This window comes from Penaeus monodon, unplaced genomic scaffold (assembly GCF_015228065.2).
Source record: "Penaeus monodon isolate SGIC_2016 unplaced genomic scaffold, NSTDA_Pmon_1 PmonScaffold_1462, whole genome shotgun sequence".
In the NCBI taxonomy this organism is placed as follows: Eukaryota; Metazoa; Arthropoda; class Malacostraca; order Decapoda; family Penaeidae; genus Penaeus; species Penaeus monodon.
The window spans coordinates 12,761-32,500 of record NW_023643732.1 but is presented as its reverse complement, the minus strand read 5'-3'; the positions used below and the strand labels follow the sequence as shown (position 1 = coordinate 32,500).

Sequence of the window (19,740 nt, the reverse complement as noted above, 5' to 3'; positions counted from 1 at the left end):
TCCGGTTTTCATTGTTCTGGATTTATGCGGTTGTGCTCTCGTGTCCTTTTGTGTTTCGGCGCTCCATTAAGATTATCCCTCACTCGCCTTTGTGATTGATGCATAATTGGTTGAAACAGATAGGGGCACCGGAAACCTTCTTCAAAAAATATTAATGGGGTTCATCCAAACAGTGTGGTAAATTTGGGTTCAATGTTTGGGTTTTCGGGGAGTGGAGGTTTGTGTCCAGTCGTTGTTCTGCGTTGCTCCACTTGAAGAAATATGGTCGTTATTTAGTTTCTGCTAAAATTGTATATGATTGATACTTTCCATATAATCAATTCGTTTCTCCGTTTAGCTTCAATCTTATTGTTCTCTTTTTCTAGTGAAAGGGCATAGAAAGGATAAAAAAAGCAAAGTATTCATTTAGGTTAATTATGATGAAATAGAACTACATGAGAGAACCGTTTGTTACAGCTGAAATCCATCACGAGTGTTCGCAGGACCGCCTGCAGATGTGGCAGCACTTGGGCTAGGAAACATAAACTTGTCCCATAGGGCGGTCAAGGCGCACCCACAACAAGAGGCTCGCGTGCGGAACCATGCAACAAAAAGAATGTTTTTAGCATAACAACACCACACAACCGAAAGCAGGATCTATGTAATTGTACCAAGGATACACTTCTATAACATTCTCTAACAAACCGAGAGCCATCTTTCTCTTTCAACAAGAAGTAATTGTTTGTGCGGTGTTCTAATCTTTTGTGTGGGGGCTTTTGTGTTTAGGTCTAACTTGTTCAGGCACTCTAGGTATACCGTATTGCCGAATAACAATGGTTTTAGGCTTCTCCAGGCACTCCTCTTAGCTTGTTACTGTGGACAGGAACTCCGTAAGCATCAACAACAAGATCAACAGCAACACCAGGCCACTGCCATAAAGTAAAATTCAGTGAAAGACGTCCTAACATGCCCGTATTTACATATGTACATGGACCCCGTGACTAGGTATGTACAGGAAGGGGTCCCTCCAAACCACGGCACTGACCACACACAGTCAACAAGAACGCTTTCCTCCGCAGTCGGGTCACGCAGCGCGCGCTCTAGGAAGATACGGACAAAGGCCTCGGTATAGTCGGCCCCGACGGGGGTAATGGAAGCGTTGGTGTTACGAGGCCACCGGCGACGGCGCAAGGCAGGCGGCCATGGTGGAGGGAAACGCCCTGGGCTCAGGGCTCCGGAAGGCTGGAAGGCCAGAGCTCCCTGCTGCTTGGCTGTAGTAGTTGCTGAGGGCGCCCGCGGGCCGACCCGAGCCGCCCATGGAGCCCGGATTGACGCCGCCCACGCCTGGCGAGGCGCTCTTCATCTCTGTGTCCTTGGGCTCCTGAGCGACCTGTCCAGGTACGAGGTGGGCTTATCCAGGCCGTACTTGTCCGACAGATACTTGCTGGTCAGGTACGATTTGGCGGCTTCGTTAGCCTCCGACGGCGGCGGACGCGGCAGCGCAGCCGCGGCCCTTTGGCTGGCGTCGCCGTTATTTGGGTCGGAGGCGGCGGCTGCGGATCCGGACATGCTCATGGGGTAACCCGAGGCTCGGTCATGTTAGCTGATGTACTGTAGGCGTCGTAGCCATAGCCGGACGGACTGGCCTGCGAAGTTCTGTTGTGTGAGCTGCTGTTTGAGCGGGCAGCAGCTGCAGCTGCGGCGGCGGCGGCCAATGTGTGCAGCAGTGATGGAAACCGTAGTTAGCTGCGTCGGCGTGGCGAGTAGTAAGGAGACAGCTGCGAGGGGAAAACCGCGGAAGAAGAAAAAGCGTCCGTCAGCAACAGAAATCGAGGGATCATTTAAAAGCTTTCGTTTTTGTAGGACTACAAATGTGTGATAATGATGCCCCTGAGAGCCCATGAGGAGACGGACACGGAGTTTAGTGCGAGGGTGTCAGCACGTGTCGGGGAAGGAAGGGGGGGGGGGGTCAATGTAAAAAGGGTAGCAGGAAATATGGGAGAGGTTGTAAAGATGGGGGGAGGGGAAGGAAGGGGGTAGGGGTGCGGAGAAGAGGATACAGTGGGGCAAAAACAAAAGCCTGGAAAAGTGGTTGGAGGGGGAGGGAGGTGGGTAACGGTTCAAATGAGGATGCAAGGTAGAGGGAAGGAGGGATAATCCGCCCCTCCCCCCTTACACCCTCTCCCATCATTATGGGAGCTGCCACAATGGAGGGGCATCCACGCAGCCTCATGCTCGCGATTGTCTCACGCCGGAGTGTAATTATGGTCTCGCTAATGGATTAAAATAGTTTGCTGGGGAGCGGAGGAAGCGACGGCGAGATCCAAAACCAGAGTGAAAGGGAGGATGGGAAGAGGGGAAGGAGAGGGACAGAGGGGAGGAGAGGGGAGGGAAGGAGTCGGCGGGGAAGAAAGGGGTAAGAGGGAGTGGGGGGGAGTGGGATGGAAATGGGGAGAGGGGGTAAGGGAACAAGGAAAACGGGGAAAAAAGGGAGAGAAGAGGGGGAGGGGGAAAGGAGAAAGGGCAGAGCGTAAGGAAAAGAGATGGGGGATCGAGATAAAAGGGTTGTTAATGGCTCTTGGTCTCCTCCAGTTCTTGAGATTTATAACACCACCTCTTAACAGAAAGAAAAATTTCCCCTTAAAAATAAAAATAGAATAATAAAACAAAAACAAAACAACAAAACGCAATCCTGATTTTAACCCATGTCCGTGCAAGTGCGTATCTGATGCCAACAAATTAAATTAGCTTTTTGACGGGTCATAATGACATATCAAATCAAATATAGACAGATTATGCAAATACGTCTTTAAAACCTGTCATGAGAGAATGTATAGAACACGATATAATGCAGTAAATGCTGACGATTATCTTTCACACCTTGATGGAATAATAAAATCGATGATATTACCGATGATGTTAAGAACAATGCTATTAATAAAACCGACGGTAAATCCTTGGGACAAGAATAAATGTTATCAAAAATGTAATCAGACAATCAAATAGATGCAATTGATGCAATCGTAGATATCAACACCATTGAAAAAAAGACCGAATATCGGAATAAATGGTTATGCCTTGACGCAATTTCCAAGCGCTAAAGGAAAATATTTTGTTGCATATTTAGTTTGAAAAAAAGCTGTTCTTTTGAACAGAAGGGTTTTCTCTATATTAACGAATAAAAATAATTAATTATCTATGAATAAAAATTAAAGGTTCTTCTTCTTTATATATATATATATATATATATATATATATATAATATATATATATATATATATATTTTTTTTTTTTTTTTTTTTTTTTTTTTTTTTTTTATTCATCTAAATAGAAATATAGGATTATCCCCCTCCCCCCCCCCTCACACCTCTAAGCCAATCCCAAATTTACTGACCGCCCCCCCCATCACATCCCTCATCACCCCCCCCCCCCTAAACCAAACAGGACGACGATGGCGACGAGTAACCAAATGATCGATATAGACCGCCGGCTGGCTTAATGGGCCTTTCTAATACTCTCAATCATGACCCTTTGTTCTCCGTCCGCTGAAATATTTAGCGCCATAACACTAAACGCCTTAAATAACTCCTCCAAACTTACTGGGTTTGAGCGTGTGAGTGAGGGGAGAACTAAAAGAGAGAGAGAGAGAGAAGAGGTGAGAGAGAGAGAGAGAGAGAGAGAGAGAGATGAGAGAAGGAGGAGAGAGAGAGAGAGGAGGAGAGATTGAGAGATAGAGAGAGAGAGGAGAGAGAGAGAGAAAGGTGTGTTGTGGGGTGTGTGTGTGTGTGTGTGTGGTGTGTGTGTTGTGTGTGTGTGTGTGTGGTGTGGTGTGTCCTGTGTGTGGATTTAATGTGTGCTGTGTGTGTGTGTGCGTCAGGGATAAGGTCGTCGAGGGAGTATATCCCGCAGCTGGACACGGTATTGGTTTGTGTGCTTTACCCCCGCCCCTTCTCTCGGATCGAACATTATCACTCGAATATAAGAGACTTAATCACAACGCAAAACAATATTTCTTTTGAAATCACCGGATGACTTTCGATGACCAATACCATCAACAAAAAACAACAACAATACACAATAACAGTAAAAAACACGCCTTAGACGGGATAAGATCTACCCATGATCGCCATTGATTTAATTTCGATGCGACTAAAACTCCAGAGTCACGCGACCAACAATACACAATTATAGCCCATTGTGGGAGCGGACAATACGGCGTTTACTCTTAGCATTGTGGCGACGACCCATTCGTATTCTACACGTATGATGAATGGTGAGGTGATACGGTGTTTGGTTGTGACGGCATGGGGGTGTCTATGGAGAAGGGAGGAACGGAAAAAGGGAGGTGGTAGAATGGGGAGGGGGGGGAAAAAAGGGAAGGATGGAACGGAGAATGGAGAGGGGGAAGAGGGAAGGAAGGAAGAGGGGTTTTAGAACGAGGAGGGGGAAAAGGGAAGGAAGGAAGGAGGAGAATGGGGAGGAGAAAATGAGAGGGAGAAGGAAGGTAGTAGCAGAGGGGAAGAGGAATAAGAAGGGAGAAGGAAGGTTGTAAAGGGGAAGGGGAAGAAGGGAGGGTGGAGGGCGGTTGTGGTCTGGAAGGGTAGGCTGGGATGAGGGATTAGAGGCTGAGATGAGGATACGTGGGTTGGAACACGATTACGGGGCGGCGGGGAGAATTAATGAATAGGGGAGACAAAGAGTCGGGCGATAATTAGCATTGAGTGTCAATCGGATGATTATGAAGCCGTATAACAAGGCAATAATTTCCGAGAAATAGGCGGATTAAAGCATAGCTACGAGGTAAGGGAATACCTTCAAACTAAATGAATTAAACATTTGAGCAACAGAATAAAGTTAAGCGACAAAAAATTCAATCACGAGGATAATGCTCAACCTAAATTTCTATTACTGAAGCGAACCAAAGAAGCAAATACTATTTCGTCATTCTTCATTAAAGCAGCTAAAAACAGAAAGAGTCTGGAAGCGACTGATAAATAGCCAGTACAAAGAATGGTGCATGAAGCACAGCTGCACTTTCCGTGCGTGCAAGACCACACACGGGCACAATAGACTGGCCCAGCGGCAAATCCATGAAAAAATATAGAAATCTGATTCAGCGTGAGCGAGCAAACGGGTGTGTAACAATGTGTAATGACGCGCCTCGCCGATGGACGGCACACGCAATGAGCGGAGGTCGTGAAAATTAAAGCCCTTCGCCCACCACAGCCATTTATACATTTCCGGACCAACAATTGCACAAGCGAAAGAGCGTTATCGAACTCCTTCCACCCATCGCAGGCCCCCGCTCTCCCCTCCCCCTCCCCGCGGCTGTAATTTGAAACCACCATTACCCAAGACCGCCAACGTTAAGCACAAAAGAAAAACAGCCATTGGAACGTGACTTCCTAATCAGGGAGGACACCAACGAAGTCCGCTGGAATCGAATCAGCTTGGTTCGGGGAGAGAAAGAGAAACGGAGAGAAGAAACATTGTGGATTCTCTTCCTGCGGTGATCTTGTAAATATATGTGCAAATATGTGTGTGAATGTGTGTGTGGTGTGTGTGTGTGTGTGTGTGCGTGTGTATGTGTATCTAACCCATTATTTAACCACTACAAGTATATATTCTTAGCAACCCCACTGTCCACGCAGCACCGGCGTGGAGCATCCGCGCAATCGGCGCCGGAAACGGCCGATGTCGGCGTCCCGCTGGGCAAGGTCGCGGTCTATATCCAAAAAAGGCGGTAATGCTCGTGTTTGTAGTTTCGATCGCGAGGTAAATGAGATGTTCAGCTCATTCTTCGTCGGTAATTACTCACGACACGACATGGCTTCGGGACATGCAACAATACTATAGCTCTATTTGTGGTATTTTGGTTAAGGACATAACGGCGGTGTTACGATCACTGGTTGCGAAGATTTCTCGGGACAGTTTTAGATCTCGCTAAAGGGATTTCGAACGCCAACACAAACAGTGGTAAGATTGACGACGTTGACTGAGCGACTGGATCTATATGAGGCCAATAAGTGCTTCTTAAGACGGTATTATGTGATGTTATATTCTTACCCAATTTTCTTTATGGATCACCTATGCAGGTATGTTAATGCATTTTGTTTCTCTAAATATTCGTATTCTAGAGAGATAACACTTATTCGATCGACTTTAAAAGCGCGAACACTAAAATACATAAGTGCAGATACGAATATGTGTATATACTGTATTATGTTCGGTTAAATTATGAATTGCCGGTACGTCCTTAATTCCTCTTCGGATAGTTAAATATTAATTCATTTGTTTGGTACTGAATAGCATCCTAATTACACTACGAAGACTTATTACCCCACCCCCACTCTCTCCCGCCTCACAGTACTACTTACAGGAACCCGAAAGAATAATAATAAGAAAAATTCTCAAGGCCACCAAAGCTGACCGGCGCGAAAAACGCACCTCCACGCAGGGGGTCCAGGGAGAATGCAGGGTAAGGATGCTGTCGTAGGGATACCCGTCCTTCTTCAGGGTCTTTGGGCTTCTTGCGGGGCGGTATGTAGTCGGGGTGGTCCTTCATCGTTGCTGGGCGCGGAGCCTCTTGCTTCGCCGATGAAGGGGCGCTTCTCGGCCTCCGTCAGAGTTCCATTTCAGCCTCCTGAAGTTATTGAAAAGAGAAATACATTATTACTGTACTCTAAAAAAAGTAGCCGCCCATATAATTCAAGTATGTAAAGTTGGCTATGATAATAGTTATTGATATCTGCTTCGCCGCGCAAAAAGCCACAAAAACTCACGAGGCGCTTTGAGATCTCCGAGCTGTGCATCTTGGGGTTGTCCTGGGCGATCTTGCGGCGCTCGCCTGCGCGACCACACCATGAAGGCGTTCATGGGGCGGACTGATATGGTCCTCCTTGGAGCCGATCTCCTTTCTTCGAGAGGAGCCGCTTGGCGAGCATCCAGAGGGGGCCGTCGAGTAGCGCGGCGAGGGAGTCGACCACGGGGGTGACGAGTGGCGGCCTGGCGGAGATGGGGGTGCTCGCTGTAGTGTCTGCGGACGGGAGGAAACACATGGCTCAGAACATGCCGCGCTCACAAGGTCACGGGGTCAAACGCATTTGCTTTGCGATAATTGCCTTAAACCAATTTGCAATGCCGTCATGCGTACTGGCTATACAGTCACTATTACTTTAAGAAATGTATTTATAACTAAATTATACATCGAATCAGATTAAACTGAGCCGTCTGTATATTGTGTATCACGTTTTATTTAATAACTATCACCTCAGGTGTGTTCTGCGCAGGTGTGTGAGAGGATGTGGTTGTCTGCTGATGGGGTGTGTTGACTGGCCCTGGGCTTGCTGCGGGGCTGCTGAGGGGGCTGCTGCTCCCATGGGGTTCGTTGGGTGTGAGGGGGGGATGCCCCACACTCATGGCTGCTGCCCACATCCCGGTGCCAAAGTAATGCCCCATCATACCGCCATGGTGCGGCGTAAGACACGGGCATCGGACTCCATCATTGTGGGAATTCTGCCGGGCAGAGAAAATAATACTGTTAGGAACACGAAACACGAGTTACCTTTGTGCAACACCGCATGAGCCAGTGAGGCCGGCGATTTTCCGCCTCCGTAATGAGGTCGGGAGTCGCAATTCTTTGAAACAGTTATTTCAAGATACAACTTATGAAGGACCCTGAATGAATTACGATTGCTGCCTCACAACATCACAAAAGCGCCACCGCGTAAAAAATTCGAGGCAGATATCATGTGGCACATTCTTTGTTACTGGTCGGGGGTTGACGCTCACATAACTTCCCGTGCACGAGCCCGGTGCGCCGGCCGTCGTTGCCACTAATGGGCATTCATCAAGCGTGTTTAGTAATTAGGATTCGTAGTCCTACCATCGGATAATTGTCCAGTGCTGGAAAACCTGGTGGCTTCCGGAGGGCTAATGGCCCTCAGCACGGTCTGACTTCCGACCACACCGCCATTACACACACCAAACCTACGTGGCGTATTATTTACGGCGAGCCACTTTCCGATTTGCATACAAACAACTTTAACAGAACACAACACTGCACATACACATGGTTGCTGGTCGTTGGACGGCCGCGCAGACGGAGCCGCTCTGGAACTCCTACGATCACGGGTTGTGTTTTGCTGCTGCGCACTGCTGAGGATCACGCATGTGCTCTCCTGAGCTAAACACTTCCACTCTGCACTGGATAATTACGGGCTAATCACTGCCGTGAGTGTTCGACCAGAAACGACCGTGTGTCTAGCGACGCTGAGGAAGTATGACCAAGGGCCCTTGCTAACAAATATTGTAAACACTGACATGGAGTACGGACGGCCTCTGTGACGTCACGCGGTATCCGCCAATAATATGGGCCCTCAGTAGCCCAACGTGGGACGTCACGATCGGCGAAGCCAATAACACAGTGGAGGAGTGGTAGGCGGAGATAGCGCCCCCCCGGGGAGTTGGGCTCCGCCCTCAACCACACGGTGTATATGATTGGTCGACGCCTGATCCCAACCGCTAAGATCCGCCCGGACACCTCGATCTTCGCGAGATTACATTTGATAATGGCCTTTAGTTTCTCTATTATCACGAATTATTACTGCTACTAACAAAATATTTTCTTCTGCAAGATGTATTTCAACAAGAATCTTTCCCTATTAAAAATGACGTTTCAAATAAGATATTTCCTCGTTGAAGAAGAAAAATTAAATTAAAATATTTTATAAAGGAGACAAAACAATACAACGCCAATATCCGGTCTATCTATAATAACCTCCACCATGATTATTCAGTCCTGAACTTCATTAAGTCTATCCTAATTTTACAGGAACGCGTGATTATATATTCTAGAATTATATTATAGAAAATAAATTAGGATAAATATTTTATATAGATTGAGATGGGCAAGATATAAGAAAGTGGTAACGATGGGCCGGGCATATCCGTGCATGGGTAGGGGGAGGTAGGAACGGTCGCCGTCTCAATGGACAGGCCATGGGAAAGATGGGACCGCTATTCAATAGACATTTTTAGCTCCGACACCTGGAAGAGGGATCGTAAAAAGGCCTGAGGCGGGTCTCAGATTTACCAGAGGGGAGCCAGAGGCAAGCTACTTCCCAGCTATTCCCTGAGGTCACCCCATTGGCCTGTGCCTTCTTCTACCAATTACTACCACTCATCTAGTTACCAAGCTACCAGTCAGTCGACAAGGCGCCCCCTGAAGCAAGTTCAGCAGAAGAGGACGACCGGCCCTCAGAAAGCAAAACAGTTCAAGACACAAGCATGGCCATGGGAGGAGGAGGAGGGGAAGGAGAAGAGGAGGGGTAGACCACGAAACAAAAACTTGTTAGCGAAGAAACTCCCTCGTGCGGTCCCTGGCCGAGAGCTCCCGGTGAGAAAAGAGCGAGAGCGGTAAGGGCGGCCAAAAAGTGGGATTTTATCAGCGTTCAATTTCGTGTTCACCGGCCAGGGAAGCCCTGATCAGGGAGGGGGAGCACACAGCGATAAACGGACCGGTATATTGGATCACAATACGATACAGAGTTAATATGCATATTGGACATTCACCCTGATCCTCCCACCTTAAAGAAATACACATTTTTCAGACTCGGCATAAAAAAGAACATCCTGCATGGACTATCTCACGTCGCTGGCGTGAGATACAAAACCGGTCGATATACAAGAAAGGTGGCTGCTGTCGCGACGGCCGGACGAGAGGGAGCAAACTGTACCAAGATTAATGTACTTCCGAAATCTTTGTTTTGTCCTCCGTACACCGGAATGATACGCAAAGTTGCTGATTTACTGGAATGAAAGTAAACAAAAAAGGGAAAATAAACCTGGCTGTCCGAAACCATGGCAACGCAACGTGAAAATGCACAGAAGTGTTGAACATGATCACTTTGGTTCATGAGGGACAGAGAATGACGTCATGAAAGCAGATCTCTGCGGAAGATGTACTCAGTCAGTAGAAAACTTTTCCTTTCTAACTTCAATATGACTTTATTCGGATTAGCGTGATTTTCCGTGATGGTTATGATGACTGAGGGAGACCAATTCCAAGCCCACAGCGTTTGCTCTTCTTTTCGTACTCTCTTTTCATTATCATTCAAATATTCGACAGTTATAATGTAAAGAAAAACGTGTGTGTGTGTGTGTGTGTGTGTTGTGTGTGTGTGTGTACAAATTACACACACCACACACACACACACACACACACACAACCACCACATCTTATATATAATTATATATCTATATATATAATGAGATATATTATATATATATATTATATACTATATATATCTATATTATAACGTATTACACACACACACACACACAAACACACACACATACCCACCTTCCACACACACACACACACACACACACAACACACACTACATATATATATATATATATTATATAATAATATATATATATATAATATATATATATATATATACATCATACATATCTATCTATTTATCTTCTATCTATCTATCTATATATATTTTTTTTCATTATCATTCAAATATTCGGCAGTATGATATAAAGAAAAGTGTGTGTGTGGGTGTGTGTGTGTGTGTGTGTGTGTATGTGTGTGCACACATACACATATGTGTGTATATGTGTGTATATATATATATAGATATATATATATATATATAATATTATATATTATTATTATTATATATATATATTATATATGTATCTATATATACTATACATACATATATATATTATATATATATATATATAATTATATATATATTTAATATATATATACATATATAACTATATATATATATATATAATAATAAATATATATAGATGTATATATGTATTATATATATATTTAATTATATATATTTATATATATATATATATAAATAAATATAAATATTATTAAAATAATATAATAAAAATATAAATAAAATAAATACGTATAACAATTATTATATATATATAATATATATATATGTGTGTGTGTGTGTGGGTGTGGTGTGTGTGTGTGTGTGTTGTGTGTGTGTGTGGTGTGTGTGTGTTGTGTGTGTTAATATATATCAATATATATATATATATATATATAATTATATATATATATATATATATAATATATAAATATATATATATATATATATACTATATATATATATATATATATATATATATATATAATATATATATAATAACACACACACACAAAACACAAACATCCACTCACACACATATGTTACATATACAAAAACACACACAACATATTATATATATATATATTATATATATATATAGATATATATATATATATATATATATATATATATCTATAATATACTATCTATACATATATACATATTATATATATATATATATATAGATATAATTATATATATATATAAAGAGAGAGCGAGAGAGAGGAGAAACGTTCATTTTAGCTTCGATTAATTCCCTTTTCATAATACCCACACATGCGAGCAAAATAATATCACACTTATATTCGCACCCTGTCTTCTCTCTCTCTCTCTCTTCTCTCTCTCTCTCTCTCTCTCTCTCTCCTCTCTCTCTCTCTCTCTCTCTCTCTCTCTCTCTCTCTCTCTCACCCTCACAATCATCTTAGTCTCTGTCCTTTTTCATCTTATAGTTTTTCAAAGGTCTACTGTTCAACATGCTGAATCACGAGAAAAGAAAAAGGTAGCAACAACGCCCCCCCACCTGTCCTTGGGCACGTGGACGCAACATTGTCGTGAACAAAGAAGAGTGCCGAGATATTCTAAACGTACATTTGGCGTGCTTGTTGGCTTTCTTCTAACTGAATAGTATAGAGAATTTCCTCTCTTCTCTCTACTCTCTCTCTTTTCTTCTCTCTCTCTCTCCTCTTCTCTCTTCTCTCTCTCTCTCTCCTCTCTCTATCTCTCCTCTCCTCTCTCTCTCTCTCTCTCTCTACTCCCCTCTTTCTCTCTCTCCTCTATATCTCTAGCAAAAGAACTCCTCATCCTTTTCCTGACATTAAGCCGTTAGGACACGAGGAAGAGTTTCTGCGCACAGTTCCTACTACCCAGTCATAGAAGACTGTGAAGACACTCAGTTGCCCCTCCACCCCTCAACCTCTACCCCTTCTTTCCTTCCTCCATGCACCCCCTCCTTCCTCTGTCTTCCTTCCTAGACCCCCTCCTGCCCACTCCTTCCTCCTCCCCCTCCTCTCTCCTACACCCCCTCCTGCCCATTCCTTCTTCCCCCCTTCCTCTCTCCTACACCCCCTCCCCCTCTTCATTTGACCACTCCTCCTTCCTTATTTCCCCCTCCTCCTTCCTACGCATCACCCCGCCTGCAGTTCTCCTCCCCAAAACGGCGACTGTCTCCTTAGCAGGTCGAAAACCAAGAGCACCTCCTTAGCTGAAAACATCCGCCATCGATACCGGGGCTCCTGCTGATTCCGCGACCCGGACAAGGATAGAAGGCGATACTGCGCTCAGGAGGGTGTTCGTGGAGAGTCTTATGAGGTGACTACCTAGGCGAGGATTATGGATTCTGGTTCATTCTCTCTCTCTCTCTCTACTCTCTCTCCTTCTCTCTCTTCTCTCTCTCCTCTCTCTCTCTCTCTCTCTCTTCTCTCTCTCTTCTCTTTCTCTATCTCTATCTTCTCTCTATCTCTCTCTATTCCTTTTCTCTTTTACTCGTCCTCTCTAATCTGTTGCCAGCACTTTCATGGTTGTAAATAAGTATGAGTGTTTGAGACTCGTAACTATTAGTAGTAAAAGATGGTGCAGGTATTAAACAGTATCACTATTAATATAATAATTGTGCGATAGTGTTATAATGTTCTCATGAAATATAAAATAGTGATAATAGTATCAATAGCAGTATTAATGATAGGAGAGGATTATATCAGAAGAGCAATTATTGTGACATTAGTATTAGTGATAATGATAAGTATGGCATTTAAGTGATTACTACAAAGTCTATAATCAAAAGCAATAATAATAATATTCGCTGGGACGGGATAATTATTACTTCCTGGGACACTTTGCACATTGAAAATATATTCTGCTAAATTTTTACATGCAATCTTTATTCAGTTATTGTTGCAAAAAGATTGGAATTGCAGCCTATTACAATTGGGAATTATAAATAAGCTTTCAGAAGTAGGCTAACATATGTACCGAAATGAAATCATAACTTTTGAAATCGTAACTTTTAGTTATATTTTAAAGACGGAATTCTGGAACATACATATACTTTCATTCATATGCATAAGCTAGAGCTTTGAACTCAGAACTACGTCCGCATTTAGAGGCAATTCAAAAAAATATATAGATGTTTTGAAACCTAGAGTATGTGCACTATATACTCCAGGTTTCAATAAAAATATGACGGAGAGGATAGGAAGAAAGAGGGAGGTGGATAGTGGAAGGGGAAGCAGAAGAGGAGATAGAAGATAGATAGATAGATAGATAAGATAGATAGATAGATAGAGAGAGAGAGAGAAAGAGAGAGAGGGGGGGGAGATGAGAGAAAGATGAGAGGAGCGAGAGGAAGAAGGAGAGAGAGGGCCCGCAGTATGATATGACGGATATATACAGTATATATTTTTTTCATCTCTCTTTTTTTATCATAAACAATTTCTTTCAGCATTTATCCCCAAATCACGAACGTTTACCCGCCATCATCAAATACACATGCTTACGATATTGGGTCTATTGTGAGAACAACGCTTGCAATCACACACTGGATCGGTTAAAATCTAGGAAGAGCATTCATGAAGAAAGAAATAGCAAATAGTAATAAAGCGGTTTGCACGCGAGTAGAAAGTGACGATAAAAGAGAAAGTATAACACAAATAAAGTATCGTTTTGCTGTTTTACACACATGCACATGTCAAATGATCTAGTTTTTTGCACAAAGAAAGGATAATGCACATAACAAAATCTCGCACAAAAGATCGCTATTTCTTTTCCAGGCGAGATATAGAAGCTTACATGCATATCTCTATCTCTTGCATTGCGAATGTACCATCAATCATCTTTCGCGTGTTGCAAGAATATGGAGCAGGGGTAGGAGAAGGAGGAGGAAGAAAACGAGGAGGGAAAGAGGGAGAGGAGAAAGGAAAAGGAGAAGGGGAAGGGGAAGTGAGGGGGTATAAACGGGGAGAGAGAGAAACCGCGGAAAGTAGAGAAAGCCAGAGAAGGAAGGCGAATGGGGAGAAGGAAGATAAAGAGAGGAGAAGAAGAATTGAGAGAAAGACAGCAAGAAAAATAAAGGGGAAAAAATAAGACAAGGAGAAACAGAGATACGAAATCAAAGAGGTAGGGGACGAACAAGAAGCAAAGGCGAGGGGGATGATAACGAAGGAACGAGGGAGACAGAGCAACCCGTAATCTCTCCCCGGTCATACCCCAATGCTTTCTGGCGACGTCTTAGGACCCTCCTCGCCCCATTCACAAAATTTCTGAGGTTTTTCGGGGCGTCTATGGGCTTTTCTCATCACCAAAGCCCCAGGGATATTTCAAACTGATACTTCCCTCACTCATTTCTTCCATGCTTTTGCAATGGGGGGACTTGGCTTTCCTTTGGTAGGATTAAGATTGAAAAATAACAGCAAAGGGTATAGTGATGAAAATGGAACAATGAAACAGACTCTGTGATACTGATGATGATAAGGATAAATGATATTAATAACACAACACCAACAAAACAATGGTGGTGATAAGATAATAATGGTAATGATTCTATAACAAATTATCTCCTTATTTTAATACTACATTGTTATATACCAGCATGTCATCGCCATCACCATCTTCACTTGTTATTCATGTCGTGATCGTTCATATCATTATTATCATTATCATCAAATAATAATAATAATGATAATAATAATAATGATGATAATAATGATAAATAATAATGATAATAATATGATAATAAAATGATGATAATAATAATAATAATAATAATAAATAATAATAAAAATAATAATAATGAGAATAATGGATAATGATAAATGATAATATTAATAAAAATAATAATGATAATGATAATAAATAATAATAATAATAATAATATTATTTATAATAATTATTATTATTATTATTATTATGTTTTATCATTCATTATAATTATTATCATTGGATTACTTATTATTATATATTATTATTATTATTATATTATATTATTATTATTATTATTATTATTACTATCATTACTATTATTATTATTATTATTACTTATTATTATTATTATTATTATATTACTATTTTATTTTATTATTATCATTATTATTATCATTATCATTATTATTGTTGCTGTTATTGTTGTTAACCTTATATTGTTGTTGTTGTTGTTGTTGTTGTTGTTGTTGTTGTTGTTAGTTGGTTTGTGTTGTTGTTGTTTGTTGTTGTGTTGTTGTGTTGTTGTGTTGTTGTTGCTGCTGCACTGTATATATATAATAATAATTATTATTGTTATTATTACTATTATTATTGTTTTATTATCATTATTCTATTTATTTTTTTTACATTATTATTATTATTTATTATTATTCCTTATTAGTATTATTATATTATTATTTATGATTATTATTATTAATTACAATTATTATTATTTAGTATTATTATTATTATTATCATTATATTATCATATTATTATTATTATCATTATTATATGATTATCATTATTATTATCATAAATATTATTTATCATCATCATTATCTCAATATTATGGTTAATCCATTATCACCATATTGTATGCGTTGTTATTACTTTTTTTCCCCGATTTTATCCTCCTACCATTATCAAACATTAATTTGCTGTTCCTGTTGGTTGTTTTATTATTATCATCATCGCCTTTATTCACAACTTTTATTATTTGCATGGATTATTTTATCATGTTGGTGCATTGCAACCAGTAATGATACTAATGTAATAGTTAATATCATAAGTGTTTAGTGTTTGTTAAACGTATTTCATCACAGTATATATTAACATATCTTTATACATTCTTTATCAGTGTATGCCATGTTTTAAATCCTCAACTTGAATGCAACACTGTACGCCGTCATCACCATACACTACTACTGTTACTATCGTGCATCGCTGGCCATTGTCTGTCAGTTATCCAAAGTAGTTTTCTTGTATGACTCACAACATTACCATTGTTATCATTTGAATATTCGTCATCATTAAGGAGATCCTCTTCAAAAAGATTGAGCGTTCTCACACACCCGAGGATAAATAAGCAAACCAAGATTAGCGATAAGGGTGGAGGAAAGAGGAGAAAGGGCATGGAAGAAAGGAAAGAAAAAGAAAAGAAAGAAAGCACCCGAGCCGTAGGGTTCCCATTAACGAATTCCTGGTGAGACAAAGCGCAGCGCCCCCCACCCCCCCGCCAGCGTCCCGGGTCAGGCAGTCACAGTCCTCACAGGCGATCAGCCCTTTTCAGCCTCTCCCCCGAACTCCCCTCCGCCATCACAAACGTGGGTTTCGGCGGCCGTCGCTACTCCTTTCGAAACGCCTGGAACTTCAATGGCCAGTAACCACGGGGTAAAGGAAACATCTCCTATGTCCTCCTCGAGGAAAAGCCTCCAATGATGTAGGGTCGTTCTGGAGGCATTCATGGGGATCATGCGGAGGTACAAAGTAAGGAACATGCTGTATAGGTGCCACCTTGCTCTAAAGGATTGAAGACTCGGGGCTGTGTTCGCAAGGGAAGATGGGAGGGGGGCAGGGGAAGGGGAAAGTGAGGAGAGCTACCTCAGATACAGACCTTGAACTTTTCGATGCGGTTTCACGATGATGAGATGTGAATCTTGTCATAAATGATGGTTCTGTTTGTTAGTTTTGGGTTGGAACGAATGGCGTGCACTTGAAATTATGGATTTGCAGATGAAAGAAAGTTCCAGCACATCACACCATTGGCTTCTTTGGTTCCTATGTAGAACAACAGGAGGGCTCGGCCTTTATCACATGTTTGTGTATGATATCAAAATAAACACGATGTGCCACTGTCTCTTATGCAAGCGTGTGTATTATCACATGTATTACTGAGGTAATGAGTGACTAATATACTGTTCACTTAAACATGCATATCAACCTGAGAGAACTTTTGTTACATCGTTTTTGAAGTATGATCCCTTGGTTGATATGGGTAGCTTTTACAGTAGATGTAAGATTGATTTATTTTGAATAAGTTCCATTTATGCGTTAAGTTGTTGAAACACAGTAGATGCAACGCATACGTAAAACCTCCAGCCATTATGAGTAGAATGAATTATTTGTATCTTAACCACTTTTACGTCTCTACTCTCTTGTAAAGCGTTACATTTACAGCCATACAGATACGAATTCAGTCCGTCAAAGGCCGGCATTCCAAAAGCCTCCTTCCAAAAGAAAAAAAGTCAGTATTGCCATAAACACCAAGTTGTGGCGGTCGCCCCATCTACCGGGTCTTCCAAGCGTTTTTCCAGAATATAACGATCGTATAGTTCATTTATAATAATACCAAAATCTACTGAATGAAATTGATTTGAGGAGCGGAAAAAACACACAATTACCAGTATTGAAGGTTTTTTGCATTCTCTTAAACGGTGGATGGGAGGTTTCGCCGTCGGATTGCTGACTGCGAGGTTAGCCGGGCGTTCGTCAGTGTGGGTTCCCTCATGAGGACCTTTGTGCAGTGGACTATACCCTCAGGATGTGGCTCTCTCGCGAGATAGCTCCAGAATGGAGGCCGACATTGATAAACCCCGCAGCATTTTATGTAGCATAACCAGTCACATCAGTTAAGAGCAGGTACTGAGAGGGACCGGCCTGTGTTAGGGTTATGAAAAAGATAGCTGTATCGATCTATCGGGGACTACTGTGGGGTGTTACGGCCGGGGCTATTTCAGTAGGCGCTCTCGCTGCTAGTGTAAAGGTTTTTAACTAAGGGTGTGAGGTATTGGTAAACACATGCTCATTGTTGCTGTGATCGGTTGACAAAAGATGAATCCGGCGCTGTGATGCCGGCTGTCCTCGTGAATGAGCCAGGACGACATGGCCTTCCCCCGGGGATCATTTGTGATTTACACAAAGTTTGAATTGATTTCCTCGTTTTTCACACAAAAATTAGAATGAGATATGCTCGTGCGCGGTCCATTACGTGTCCTCTGGTGCTGCAGCCTCGGTAGATGTCATGGAAAAAGTTATGATATACCACACATAAATAAACTTTGGGAAGATTATGTAATTAGATCCTTCCCAAATACATATGATGTCACATTGTTAAAAACATAGACGGGAAAAATCGCAGCGTAAACTGATCTTCAAATATGTAATCAATGAAATTCTTGGCCTAAATGTTTTGCAAGGAAAATAAAATGACAGATTCAGGCAACTTTTTTGGGTATCAGCAAAAATTAATCATTCAATTAAATAATCCGAGAATAATCGTGTCGTTTCGTGATTTTCCATATTGCCAAACCCGTTAAACTCTGTCACCCGGTGACAACATGCAATAAGTTCGCCCCAAATAGTCGTCTTAACTAACTCAATTGACTCGCCGGCCTGTGAGCTTAGTCCTGAATCGCTGTGCTAAATGTCAGAAATGAAAACTGAACGCTGCGGACGAACTTCTTGCATCATAAAGTGTTTAAAACTCCGATGAGCACTTGTTTTCTGCTCGATGAACGAGAGAAGGCAAAGAAAAATCCAGCAAGCATAAAATTGCTAGGATAGAATCAAACGATGCTCCGTGAGATATCCCTAAATCCTAAGAACACACGAGAGTCGAGAAAGAGGAGAGAGTGGAAAGAGAGAGATAGAGAGAGAGAGAGAGAGAGAGAGAGGAGAGAGAAGAGAGAGAGATGTTGAGGAGGAGAGAGAGAGAGAGAGGGAAAAAAATAACTTCCTCGGAATTAGGAAATCAAGAGGACGACGTGGACGTCGACTTCAATACTCGCCCCCTCTGGCGTCTTTCAGGTAACTTATGGAGCGTTCTGGAGACCCGGTGTTGCGGAGAAAGGACAAGAAAACGGTGGTCATGGCAAGAAAGGACCCAGGAACGACACAGAAAGCTCCTACAGTCGGGTAGACATGGCTGCGACAAAGGACCAGCTTGTGTGATAAGGAATATGTGAGGGGTATTGACCACGGCGACGGAGACAGCGAAACCCCGATACTATTGCTCGCTCCGATCCGAATCTTCGGTTTAAGCGAAGGGATTCACTCGGATTATATTTGCTTCGAATCTTCACTCTCCTCTCGTTCTGGGAGATGGAAAACAGGTTTCGCTTCGTCGGGGCTGGGACCGAGCGTGCCTGGTTTAACGAAGGTGGCGTATTGAGTTTGGCAAAGTTATACGTGTAAAGAACTATTTTATATTAGTTGAATTGGCTTTTCATCGATAAGGACTGGAAGGCCGCGGTGGACTTGGCTAGAAAATTGTCCCTTTCAAGAGAAACAAAGCATGTGTGTGCAGGGAGAATGCGAATATGATATATTGATTTTAACATTGTTAGTCATTGGTGGTTGTAACTACCTCGAACGATGATCACATGTACGCCTTTTCCATATAAACTATGTATAGAGCTGAGTGTGGCGAAATTATAGAAGTTATAAGATGAAGTAAGCTTCACAAACACAAGAATCTTAATGGGTGAGAAAAACGAAAAACCCAAAAAGTTTCGTAATAAGAGACGAGAGTGGCCCCGCGTTCTCCCTTTCCGTCTGACCTCCTCCGGCCTGCCATTGGTGCTCTTGTAGTAGCACAAAGGTAACGTAATCAAG

At 42.1% G+C, this 19,740-nt stretch overlaps 1 pseudogene; it reads right to left on the bottom strand.

Moving 5' to 3' along the window:
- Window positions 1-818: 818 nt before the first annotated feature.
- Window positions 819-6,855, bottom strand: LOC119569373 (annotated as a pseudogene).
- Window positions 6,856-19,740: the final 12,885 nt, after the last annotated feature.